Source organism: Populus trichocarpa, chromosome 9 (genome assembly GCF_000002775.5).
Source record: "Populus trichocarpa isolate Nisqually-1 chromosome 9, P.trichocarpa_v4.1, whole genome shotgun sequence".
Taxonomy (NCBI): domain Eukaryota; kingdom Viridiplantae; phylum Streptophyta; class Magnoliopsida; order Malpighiales; family Salicaceae; genus Populus; species Populus trichocarpa.
The window spans coordinates 4,448,798-4,462,559 of NC_037293.2; the positions used below are offsets into that span (position 1 = coordinate 4,448,798).

The 13,762-nt window shown below is 29.9% G+C and overlaps 1 long non-coding RNA gene across 1 annotated transcript; it reads left to right on the forward strand.

Moving 5' to 3' along the window:
* Window positions 1-5,377: 5,377 nt before the first annotated feature.
* On the forward strand, window positions 5,378-8,684 carry LOC112328652 (uncharacterized). The gene is made up of 2 exons (XR_002983737.2): window positions 5,378-6,517; window positions 8,134-8,684. It is a non-coding gene; the product is annotated as an uncharacterized LOC112328652 (long non-coding RNA).
* The last annotated feature ends 5,078 nt before the right edge of the window (window positions 8,685-13,762 follow it).

The window sequence follows — 13,762 nt, forward strand, 5'->3', positions numbered from 1 at the left end:
TTTCTGTCAAAATAACGCAATTGTACATAGGGCTTCTACTAGTGATCAACGTCTTTAGCGCATAAAATCATGTATTATTTTATTTAGAATTCCCTTGTATTTTTCTAAATACTTTCTCTCCAAATTTATTAAAATTTCTTCATTTAAAATAATTATTTTACCCAATCGAGAAGTTTACGTAATTTATCACTCATTAACATTTCGCGTACATATTTTATATACTATGAGAATATTCTTGTTGGTGTTTACTGACGAATTTAGTGATGGAAAATTCGGTCAATAAATGTCACCGTAATATACCAATGGAAAAATTCTGTTGGTGTTTCTATTTGTATTTGTCAATTTTCTAGTTGTGATTTAAGTTAATTTAATGGAGATATTCATCCCATATCGAAATAATTTCCTTCCTAATTTATCATTTTTAAATAAAAAAAATTACCCTATTACTAATGATTCATCGATTTTTAGGCCCGGGGTTTACACTTTTCCCCCTGTTTTCCCTTTCCTCTTCCTCCCTCATGCCACATCAGTTTTTCTCCTCTCTTTTTCTTAGCTATTAGTTATTTAATATCATTTTTTGATCATTGAGTTTTTATAAAATTTTATGTTAATTTTTATATTTGTTAATTAATTTGAATAAGATATGAAATTTAAAACAACCACTATTCCTGGTAGGGATTGTGTTCATACCATTCTATTTTTCTAATATTTGTAAACCTGTGTTATTTTTTTAAATTGTTTATTAAATTGTGTTAGAATGACAAAGCAACATGTATTTCCTAGTTTACAAGCGATTTAGGCCTTCAATTGGTATCATGGTGGTGTAACCATTTTATGGGAGGAACACATGAGAAGCAACTACGGAGAGGACGAGTACAGACAAATCACTTGATGATTACATCTTTAAATTACACTGACAAAGCTAACAGGCGGCGGAGCCATGCATCAATCAGATACATAGCCACCATTAATTAACAAAACCAGAGGGCGTCGGTAGTTCTTATGTATGCACAAGTTGCTATTAACTAATATTTGTCACTAAGCTCTAGACGAAGCACCATCAATGAATATAATAGTCCTAGGTTATCCAATTGATTGAGTTGATGCCTCGCATCACGCCGATTAAACTGATTCCTTCTAGTAAGATATTGTTTATAGGCAAAAGCATGTAGGTCTTTATGAAGTGTCTTTTGCCTTTACACGTAGTGCACACGTTTCCTTGCTTCTTAGCAGCAAATCACAATTATGATTAGCATAAAGTTACATGTCAACATGGTGCCACTTGCCCCCATATGAACGAAATGCGCTCCACTTTTTCTTCTGGGAGTTGGACTGAATTGATGCCTTTCTGATCCATGGATGTGCAGCTCGCCTATTTTCTTGAAAGGGAATGAATTTTGTATTGACAGATCTTGTGACATCATACATGTTAATCCCTGTAAGCAGTTCTGTGGTCCAATAACTTTGTCATGATGACCAGAGGTTGAGGTCAGAGGTTGAAAGATGGGTTAAATAAATAAATAGAAAAAAAAAAAGGGAAAATGAATGGGGATCCAAGTCACATGGGACACAGAGAATAAAGAGAAAAACATGATAATCTAGCCATATGACCGACGGCTAGACTCGATCATGTTCGAGCCTAGCAAGCATCCTCTGCCTCCTGTTTTAGGATCTGAAGGGGTTAGGTTATACGTAAGCTCTAAATTCGGTGTAGTTTAATTGACTCCAGAAAGGGCAAATCCCAAAAAGGTAAGGTAATTTTGCGTATGTAAAGTGAACATGTAGAGGAAAAACTAAGAAAAAAATGAAAGAAAAGCTAGTACTTCTGGTGTTTGAATCCTGGTACGTACGAGAAGTAAAACATCAGAATGAAGTTTTGCGTATGTAAAGGCTGTCTTAGTCCCACGGACGAAGAGAAGAGAAGATTTTAGTACTATATATATGTTAATTTGGCTGCTCGGAAAACTTGCAAGCAACACACTGAACAAACATATTCTCTTTTACTGTATTAATAACTGTATATGTAAAGACAATATGCTGTGTGGTAGTGTAGTATTGATTTTATCGCTTGAAGAGAATTTTCGTTGTTTTGATTTTGACGGTAACTTTATCTTTTTAAAAAATTAATTTGTCAACAAAGGATTGCTATTGCTAGGGGTTACTTTTATCTTTTTAATTTTCTCAAAACATTATAATTATTTATTTACTCTCAAGCTCAAAAAACAATGAATAGATGGGCAAGAGTATTTAAGCCTTCATATTTTTTTGCAAGATTATGAAAGGACTTTTCAATCCTTACATTCAGGAAAAAATAAGGAAAAGGTTTAGGGACGATTTCATCTTTTCACGTTAGTTTTTTTGTGAATGCTGGAATCACGAGGGGTACTTTGAACTTTTCGCTCTGATTAATTAATTTTTAAATCAAAGAACAGTTGGCGCGTGGGATGCGTCCGCGATCTTATTACGGCGCGTGCGGTGTATCCTCATGGCCAAATATTCTATTATGCCCTGTCAACAGAAGCATCGCCTCGCTCTCTTCCAAATGGTGCAACGCGTGGTGGTGGTTAATTGATGGTTTTTTACCGGTGATCGTTTCTTTTTTTTTTGCTTCTTGCTTTTCTCTCTCTCCCATAAAAAATGCACACCTGTCCTCTTTTCTTTTTGTTTCTCAATTTTAGTTCTTAAGTTTTTTATTGCTTATTTTAATCATTGGCCCTTTTGGAAAAGCTTTTGATGTTTTCAATTTCATCATTGAATTACAATTTGTCATGGATTATTATTTTCAAATTGATCCTTATTCTTTTGATTTCATATTTTTTTCCCTGACTCTTTTTTAAAAGTTTTGTTGTTTTTAATTTCATCCTTCAATCAAAGTTTATGTTATATTTTATTTTTTTCAATTTAGCCCTTATTCTTTTGATTTTTTTTTTCTTTTGATAAAGTTTTTTTTCTTTTCAATTTAACACTCTAATGTTAATTTTTTTGGTGCCCTCTAATTTAATTTTTTATTTTGATTGTCAAACTTTTGATGCCCTCATTCTTTTAGTTACAGTTTTTTGTGTTATAATTTTTTTTCTCGATTTTATCCTTCGACGTTTGATTTGATGGGGATTGGGCTTCATGGTTTTTTCATTTGTCATGCTCTGATCTAATGATACAAGTCACGAGTTTTAAGAGTTGGTATGATTAGAGATTCCTTTTTTTTTTTTTCCATTTGATTTTACGGTTTCATCATTCTGTATTATTTTTTTTTTCAAAAAAATTGGTTTGGTAGTTATCTTTAAATGTTTTTCTATTGGTTTATCCCGATATTTTTTAATATTTTTTTAAAAAATTGTTTTGTATTTAATTTTTGAATGCCTTTTATTTTATTTTATGCTGATGAGATTTATTTTATAAAAAAATAATTATTTTGAAATAATATTTTTGATATGTCCGGCCTTGCATAAATTTTTTTTATTCACTCAATTTCATATGTATTTTTATTTTTATTATCTTTTATTGATTTTAAAAAAATAATTGGTTGGTACAAACAGATAAATATCTCATTATACGAGATTAAATATCTTGATCTACTTCAATCTTCTATTTTTTTTAATTTCTCTTTTATTTGTTTATTTAAATTGATGATTATCGATTTATTTCATTAGATGCTTGGATAAACTTTTTGAATTACACTCTGAACTTTTGATCTAAAAAAACATATCGAAATAGCTTGTCTAACCAAATTTTTTTTAAAAAAATTGCATCTCGCGATAGAGCACGTGTTAAATATCTAGTTATTATTAATCCTAATAGATAGTTAATTAACATAGCACAACTGATTCATACCAACCGAAAATTTTATAGTATTTAAAGAGTAATTAGTGACATCATATTAGTTATTTTCTAAAATTCACTAAGAACAAAACACACAAAAACAAGTAGGAGAGAAGATAAAAACCATACCTATAAAAAATAATAACAATATATCTACAAAGAATTTATTTCATCTATTTTTATATGTCTTTTTTTTCAAAGTAACATGAAATACTAATAAAATACAACTACTTAGAATATTTAATTAATGTGATAAACTTGGCAATTTGAAAAAAATAAAACATATAGAGAACAATATATATATATAAAAGTCGCTCTTTTAATTATGAAAATAAAAATTTAATCTCCGAGATTCAACAAATTTATTATTATTATTATTTTTTTTTTGACAAACTCAACACTTTGACCTACGGAGGGTGAAGGAGCCAAAGATCTTGTTTCTTTTTTTCTTTTTTTCTTTCGGTAACATAATGAAATACAGCTGTCAATATAGATTGAAGGAATTGCCAACCTCTTATTTTTTTCTCGTTGTAAATATGAAGTTGCAACTCACAATTAGTAGTTAGAACAAGTGCGAAGCTAGAAAATTTGTTGTTACATTAAAAAACTATACAGTTATTTTATACAATATGTATATCTCCATAAATATTTATATAAATATCCTAAATATTTATAAGATATTTAATATAGATATTTATATTAAATATCTTATAACTTAGATATGTATATTAAATATCTTAAATATTTTTAGATATTTATCCTAAAAAAATCTATATAAAATAAAACTTTATTTTCCTATACAAGAGGTTAAGAGGTCAAAAAACCAGAGCTCATCTCTCTAAGATTCATTTCTTTATAAAACACAAGTCAAGCACAACATAAATCTAATACAAGATTTAAATAAGGTTTAAGAAACATTTAATCCAAGATAATATTTATTCTCCTCGTTACATGTATAGATACTATACTAATGTTGCTAGACCTAAATTCTCTATATTTAGTTTTATCAGCTCATCAAAATTTCCTCAGTTTCTTTATTAAGTATTTTTTCCAGCGTCATCGGAATATATTAAGATCGAACAATTATTAAAACATATAAAAAATGAATTTAAAAATTATATATTAAGGACTAAATGGTAAGTTATTGTGCCAAGCTTGTGGAGAGTCCTACGCACTAAAAATTGACTCGAAAGTCTGTCAACATATATAGGTGAATTTACTCACAAAGATCGATGTAGCTTATAAATGGAATTAAAATGTCACCAATCTTAAACTTGTCGAATTGAAAAAGAAAAAAGAAAAGATGTCGTCAAGAACACCTATTCATCTTTAAATGATCGTGCTAGGGCCACACAAAAAAATGACAGGTGGCTTGGTCTAAATTGAAAAGCAAATTAAGGCATTTGAAAAGCTAAGTGTGGTAAGAAAGAATCCAAAAATCATTGGAGAAAGCAGCATTAGATATCTGGGGTCACATCCCTCTGCGTTCGTCCCCACGGTCCACATGGAATGCTTGTCTAATCCTGGGTATCTTCCCATATAGTATTTGGTTATTTACCCATCCTCAGAACCTGGGAATCGGCTTTATATAAAGGAAAATTCAGTTCTTACCAATCTTAAAAGCCACCACTCCAGCATATATTTGTCATTTTCTTTTTGGGAGATCTTACAGATTGCTTAGCTAGAAAAAGATAGATCTTGCCAGTTCCTTTCTGGACACCTGTATGTAGAAGCTGTGGGCATGTGTGGATCAGTCATTGGAATATTTTTTATATTCTGGCATGGACTGCGGATTAACTTGGATTTCCAGCTGATTTATTCAATATTTCGAGTCCAATCAAATCATTTCTTTTTGCTAACATGTACTACTTCGGGTCTATATCCTTCCAATATAAATTATACACACACACACACACAATCATGCAACTTGATATAATCGGATTCACGAGCTTAGTTAGTAGCCCATATGATCTCAGAAGTTACCCTCAAACCAAAGAATCATCTTCGTGGGTTAATCAATTATCTAACCCCTCCTTCAACTCCATCTCTCTCTCTATATATATATATACCCTTTCCTCTCTTCATCCGTATCTTCACAGCAAATTCACACACACAAAGTTTCTTGTGATCCTGCTCGTTTTCAGTCTGTATTTTTTATTTTTTTCATTTTAACGTGCTCCAACAATTGAAGTCTAAGGTATGTGTATGTCGAGAATATTGAAGAGGTGTGATACTGTTGTTGGCCATCAGTTTTTTTTTTTTTTGGCCTTTGGTTTAACCACTAGTGGGTCTCTCCTATTTAGCTCCACAATGATTAATTCAGGTGGATTTGTTTGCCTTAATTACCGGGTCATTCATATTCATTCCTTTTCTTTACTCTTACTTCATGGGTTATTCCTTTTAGGGTTAGGGTTGGTCCATTCATACTCGTGAAAGATCTGATCAAGATTATCAGTCTATATTGGCCGATGCGGCAGCATCAAGATTCACAAACTTTAAGGCTTGAGTTGGGGTGGTACACGGTCCCCTCCTTTACTCGAAAGGTTCCTTAATTTCTGATGGGAATCTTGATGATGCTGCATCGGCAAATATATGACTATTCTTCTTAATTTACTGTTGCATACCAAACATGTACAACGAGCTCTGCAATTTGATCAAAGGTGGAGTGTAAGTTAATTATCTAACCAAAACCATGAAGGTAATGGTTCTTTAACATATCTCAAGCTACTATTTAATTATGCCTGTTGAATGAATAAATTGTGTGAATATTTTAATTATCATGTCCTTCGGTAGTTTTCACTTGCCTACTTAATTTCCAAGGTTGGTGATTGATTGTGCAGTCAACTAAGTGAGATTTCGTTATCTGGTGTTGCTACAGAACACTTTTATGAATTAATGGAAGATAAGAATGGTCATTAGACGACTAGCTAGTCCTCCCTTTTCATTTTTAGGTGTGGTGTTTCTGTCAAACCTCAGCTTAGTTTTGAGAAATTCACTGAATATATAAAGATTACATATTATCCAAAATTCTTTCGATGTTTATTTCAATTTACACAATGATTATTCTGCACTTTTATGGCATCAAAACGGCAGCCGGAAACCTTCTGTATATAGAAGGTTCTCAAAGGACTATTAATTTTTGTAATCTAAATTCATTTATTTATCATAATTCTGGTAGCTCGATCTCTAAAGTTATTAAGCTCTCTCTTTCTTTTCTGGATTCATAGGAGAGCATATAGCTCCAGGATCACTTCTTTCTTTTAAAACGTTGTCTTGAGGTTATATTTATGCAGCAGCTTTTCCTTAAAACTGACTTCTTTCTTTCTTTCTTATTTTTTTATTATTAATTTTTTTTTATATAATAAAAAACGTTGATTTTCAGGTCATATTTATGTAATAGCTTTTCCTTATAGCGATTACTACAAGGTGGGGGGTTAGACTTTTCGTTAATTAGTTGAATGGTTCCTCAGCAAATCCTTTGACAAATAACTTCCTCTTGTTTTTTATTTTATTTTATAAATTTCTAGGAAAATGAATATTCCTTTTATAATCGTAATTATCTTATTCTTCCCCCCCTGAGCTTCTCTTTTTTGACTCGTTTTCTTATGACGTCTCATGCGTACAAGATCCTAGCTAGTAGCATTTTAGAACAAGAAAAGAATTTTTATTTGAAATGATTGTTGGTTTGACAAAAATTAAGGACTGGGAGATGAATATCTACTGTGAGTCTATGACTATATGTGATGCCTATATCCTATATCTCAGGATTATGAAGAGAGATTAAATAAAATAAAATAAAAATGTTATGATAAAGAATTTTTTTAGATTATAAAGTCCAACTCAATACTGTTGTGCTGATATATATACACTTCATATGAGCTCGTGAACCTGTCTCGCTAATCAATACGAAGGATTTAGATTTGCTGAAAAATATAGATCAAGGGCTCCACCGCCCGATGTATATCTTTCCGTCGTTCTTTCTTTTTTATAATCATGCACGGATTAATTGCCCTATGAATTAGCTAGCTAGCTAGCTACACCCAAATAATTAGATTGATATCAAAGTGGCTGGGAGTGCGTTAGCCTTTTATTCTGGGCGAGTTTTAAAATGTATTACTTGGAGAAAAAAAATTAAATTAATATTTTTAATATTTTTTTAAAGATTGTGATACATTGATATTAAAAATAAAAAATTATTTAAATATATTTTTAAATAAAAAAACATTTTAAAAGAAATGCTATGCGTCATTATATCAAACACACTAACATATTTGCATGTTTTGATCATTGCTCAATCTGTAATTTGTCTTCTAGGTGGCTCGCCTTTGGTCTCCTCATGCGCTTAATGAACTTGTCTGATTTATCGGGGGGGAAAAGAACAATGACTACAATTATTGTCTATTTTAGAGATCATTTAGTTCTTATGGTGGTGGCGCTAAGTACAGATGAGTGAGTTTTCAATCTCCAGTGATATTACAACGAAGGAAGGGAATAGGAAAAGCAAGTTAAGGAAGGTACCATGCATGTATATGCTTAGTTTTGTTTTATTTGAACTTATTGATGGAAAATGTAAACCTAGATTCATTGCTAAAGATCAATGGTAACACAGATGATATTTGAGTCATTCATGGCGCTGCTAGCCTAACTTGTGGCAGCCACGTACCAATCTTAATTTACATTACTGATATAGCCGTTGACGATAATAGATTCAGACTCTTTAGTTTAAAGGATGACATTAAGAGAAGATGGAGAAGAGTTCGTAGCTCAAAATAGGCATCTTGTTTATTCCTCTAATACATTCTTTATTATCTATCAATCGATCCTCTCTTCTTTTGATTCAAACGCATAGTGTTCCAAGAAAATAATTTCTATGAGCCATTACTAGATTTAACAGTTTTATTGATGAAAATTTTTGACATACAATATTTACACTAACAGTTCATTTGTGATTATTTTCCCGATACAATCATGGACAAAAAAATATTTGTCAGGTTAATTCTGTTGATAATGTTATCTGCAAAACTTACACGTTATCGTATTTTTTTTTCATTGTGAATCTCTTGGTACATACCGTAAAAATATTCGTGTCGGTGTTTAGATTTAATGATGAAAAAATCGATCGGTAAATTCACCATAATATACCAACTAAATTTTTTTTGTTGGTGTTCCATTTATATTTGTTAATTTTCTGACAGGAAGCTATATTTGTCCTGTTTAAGATTATAGGTCATGCAAAGGGGTTGCATGAGTGATGGATAGCTGCATCTTCTTATTGTGTTTTTGTTTTGATAGATCAAGACAATTCATAATTAAACACCATGGATAATTCAAGATGAACTACCAAGACGAGAGATAGGAACATCAAGCTGGGCCTATACAATACCAACAAGAGCAAACATCTCGGAGCAACCAGAATATTTAGAAACAAAAGACAAACCAACAACGAAAACTAAAAGCAAACATAACCCTAGCTAATAATGCAACTAGAAAACTAGAAAACATTAATTATAAACCCTATATATTCTGACATCAAATGAGAAACCACAAACAGTAGCTTGTGAAACCTCAACCATATTTTGAGATAGAGATTCCACAACTAAATAGCCCCACAGTCTGATCTTCATGAGTCTCAAAGAAAATTAGTCTTCACATTAGTACGTAGGAAGACCATGATAAGCTAGAAAAGCTAACGAAAAACGCTGTCAGCAACTAGCCATAAATGACAGAAACCCAATAATCAAAATGCAATTAGCTTCCTCATTACAATGGAGTTTTTGCATGGATAAATACTTGATGAGTAGGAAATTGCAATGTATTTTGACGAAGACAAATGCATATATATAGTCTTCCAGGAAAAAAACAAGAAAAAATAATAAAGACTTGATATCAATGTACACCTAGTGATAGAATGTAACAAAATTATTAACACAAGTTTCTTGATAGAAGGAAATTGAGTGACTGAGAGTGTCTAGTATTTCAGTGTTTGCAAGTTTTGAAAATTAATTTAATTTTTAAAGGTTTGTTCAGGATTACTTTGGTTTTTTTTTATTTTTTTAAGTTATTGTTTTTTTTCAATTTCACCCTTTAATATTTATTTAATTTGATATTGGACTCTGTTTTTTTTCCTACTCTCTACATCTTTTTTTTTATCTTTTTTTTAAGTTAGTTATTTCGGGTCTTTTTATATGTTGTTTTTTGTTAAATTTATTTTATTTAAATAAATTTATTCTTGAATTAAATAGAATTGATTGATTAAATATAGACGGATGCTCATTCCTTTTGTTTTGTTCAGTTTCCTTTTTCAGGGTGTTGTTCTAGCGGCCCATGCAACTTCTTTCGATAATGTCGTGCAACCTTTTATGATGAAGTTTGAATCATCTTAGTAAACTCTTTTTGTTGTGGGTGTTGTCCATAATGGAGTGATGATATGTCTCCAACAATTTTTTTGTCTGCTCCTTATATGTATGAGATTGGTAAATTGTTTGTTTTAGTTAATTGTTGTTAAATATTATTTTAATCATTTGTTTGTTATCGTTGTAAACGCTTTAAATCAGATTATTACATTACTGGATCCAGTCAAGTTAACTACCCTACTGTGATATCAAGTTTTTCTTGCTTAATAAATATGATTGCTCCAACTCTATTGTAATGTTAACTTCACCAATTTCGCGATTTTTGTTTGCTTTCCAATCGGAACAGAGTTCAAAAATTGAAGTGTAAAAACCAGTTTCCTTTTTTACTTGACATTTCATTCAATATCACGCATCAAATGATAATTTAGTTTCCTTAAACATTATATTTATTTATTATAGAGAGGGAAGAATATTTCCAATCCACTCCAATTAAGTCAAACGCCAGACAATATCTCAATGTTAGTTAAACAAATATAACGAGCTTAATCAATATTTTTCAAAAAAAATTAAATGGTTAATCGGATATGGCATGGGCTATTAATCTTGGATGAAATTTAGTAGAATTTTCATGCATTATGCTATTTCAATTTAATTTAATTTTGCTTGAGCTTATCTTATGGGCTCATATTGATATTATATGATCTGAATTGTGATAGCTTGAAGCATCAACAAGTCCATGTTGTGGGCCCGAATCCAAAACAAATTGGTGCTAAAGACCAGATAGTCATTCTATTCTCATGCGCTAGAGCCTTAACGCACTAAATATTAGGTTGGCCTTTCAAGTGTCAAGCAAAGTTATTAAACCTGGGGTTCTAAGGCTAGAGTTATGGGTTATATAGGATTTAAGTTCATCTGTCTTAATTTTTTAAAAAATTAAAATTAAAATAATATTATTTTAATTTTTTAAAGTTAAACCGAGTTTTAATATGATTTTGATCGGATTATAGATTGACTCACTAGATTAACTAACTCTACTTTGAATTTTTTTTTAAAAATCTAAAATGGGGTTATCCAAGTCACCCTTCATACTGGGTTGTGACCTTAGGTGAAGGGTAAATTTACACCAAATTACTTATATTAGTCATGTATAAGTGTGTGTAAAAAAAATTAAAGTTAAAAGCAAATAAAATTGTGCTTATAAACTCATTTTTATATGTGTATGTATAAAAAACTAAAGATGAAGGAAAAAATATTGTGCTTATAAACTGATTTTGTTATTCACTAGTAAAATGATATCTTTGCCCAGTAAAAAAAAATAGTTGTCTTTGATTTAAGGATATTTTGATCTTTTTCCATAGCATATTAGTCATTAAAGCTTTATTCAAGATTTCATTGTCTTTTTAACTTATTTTAAATACACCAGATGACCTAATATACTCTCCAGATCAGATAATTTAAAACTAACTAAGAGAGGTATTTTTATCTTTTTATTTTTTAAATATAGTAAAATGATCAATTTTCCCATTGAATGGAAACAAGATTAAGCTATGCATAGAGAGGCATTTTGATTTTTTCATATAGGCTTATTTGTGAATTTCAGGATCATCGAGGGCACTTTCATCTTTTTAGTTTTATAAATTATTATTTTTAATCTAAAAAGATATTGGCACGTGAGAGGTGTTTGCGCATTTTTAATGTCATGTGTGACGTCTCTTGGTTGTTGAAACTGCCTTTTCGTTATGTTGTTGGATGTGTCGCTACGTTCTCTTTTAATGGTGAGGTGCGTGTCAGCAGAGATGGCGTGGTTTGTCAACAGTAGACCTTTTTTTTTCTTTTCTTTTCTCTCTCCTACCCTAAAAATTACAGGTTGGTCCCTTTTTTTTTACTATTTCAAATTAAGTTTTTATTCTTTTAATTTTTTATTTTTGTTATTGGCTCTTTTATAAAAAATTTATTTACTTTTTAATTTCATCTTTTAATCTCAATTTATCAAATATTATTTTTTCAATTTGGTTAATTTTTTTATTTTTTTTCTTGGTCTTTTTATAGAAGTTTTATTGGCTTTAAATTTCATCATTTGACCTAAATTTATGATATATTATTTTTTATAATTTGATCCTGGTTCTTTTTATTTTTTTCTTATCCTTTTGTCAATATTTTTTTTTTTCAATTTGACTCTCAAATTGAAAATTGTAGTTGCTCTCTAAGTTATTTTTTATTTTAATTTTAACTCTCATTCTTTTAACTGTTATTTTTTATTTTGAATTTTTGTCTAATTTTTTATTCCACTTTAGTCCTTCAACGTTTCATTACTTGAGGATTAGGCTTCGTGATTTTTCAATGTATAGTGCTTTCAGTTTGATGACCCGAGTCACAGGTTTGAAAAGTTAAAAGAAGTTAACATCTTTTTTTGGCTTTTTTTTTATGTCGTCGTTCGACATTGAATTTTGTTTTTTTAAAATAACTTTATAGTTTTTTTTAATTTTTTTCTATCGGGTTATCTAAATCTCATGACCTAGAATACGAGTTTGGAGAGTTAAAACTGGCTCGTCACTTAATGCCTATATGGCATGTCTATCATGCTAGCATGCTAGCTTGTTTTGACTCGCACTGGTTTTTTTATCCTTTTGTTAATCTATCTTGTCATTTTGTATTTAATTAGCTAAGAATTGAGCAAATTCATTTTTTTTTATTTGATAAAGGTTTTTTCTCCATGTTTTTGTGATTTTTTTTATATTTATATTTTTTTTATAGTATTTTTTTTTCATGTGATTGAAATAGAACCAGTTTTTTGTTTTTTGGATTAGAGCTCGAGTCATTAGATATTTTTTTATTATTAAAAGCACTTATAAAATCTAAATATTTTATAATAAAAATAGTAAGGCCCATGACATAGCATGGGCCCGCCTAGTATATGTGTGCCTGTTAGTACATTGTAGTTAGCGAGAGACATGAGCCAAATCCAAACGCTATCTTTCACTTGTGTAGGGCTGGCGTGAAACAATACCCGTTTAAAACCGATTTTAATAGATTAGCCTCAAACGTACATGTTATTAAAGCATTTTAATTTGGTATTAAAAATAAATTTTAAAAAATAAAAAAAATTATTTTAATATATTTTTAAATAAAAAATATTTTAAAAAATAAATACTACCATATTTTTAAAGAGTACATTGAATACAAATTGGATATTTTATGGATCGGGTACGTTTAAGTATTTAAAATTATATCCTTTGAGCAAATAAGTTAAGTATATATAATGGTTTTGGGATCTGAAATGAGTATGAATAATACCAAAATCTCCCGTGAATATCGATAATATAGATTGTGTAAGACCCTCTATTCTTTTGTTTTTTTTTTTAAAATAATAATTAACCATTCAAAAGGGTGTTTGTTTATGCATTTATAACTGAGTTTTAAAAGTGTGTTAGGCTTGAAAAAATATTAAATTACATTTGATTTTGATATACTAATATTAAAAATTAAATAATAAAAATAAAATTAATAATGGATTATTTACAGAGATATTTATTTTTACGTTTATAATTATGTTTGAGTGTGTTTTAAAAGTATGTTTTAAGTGTAGTATG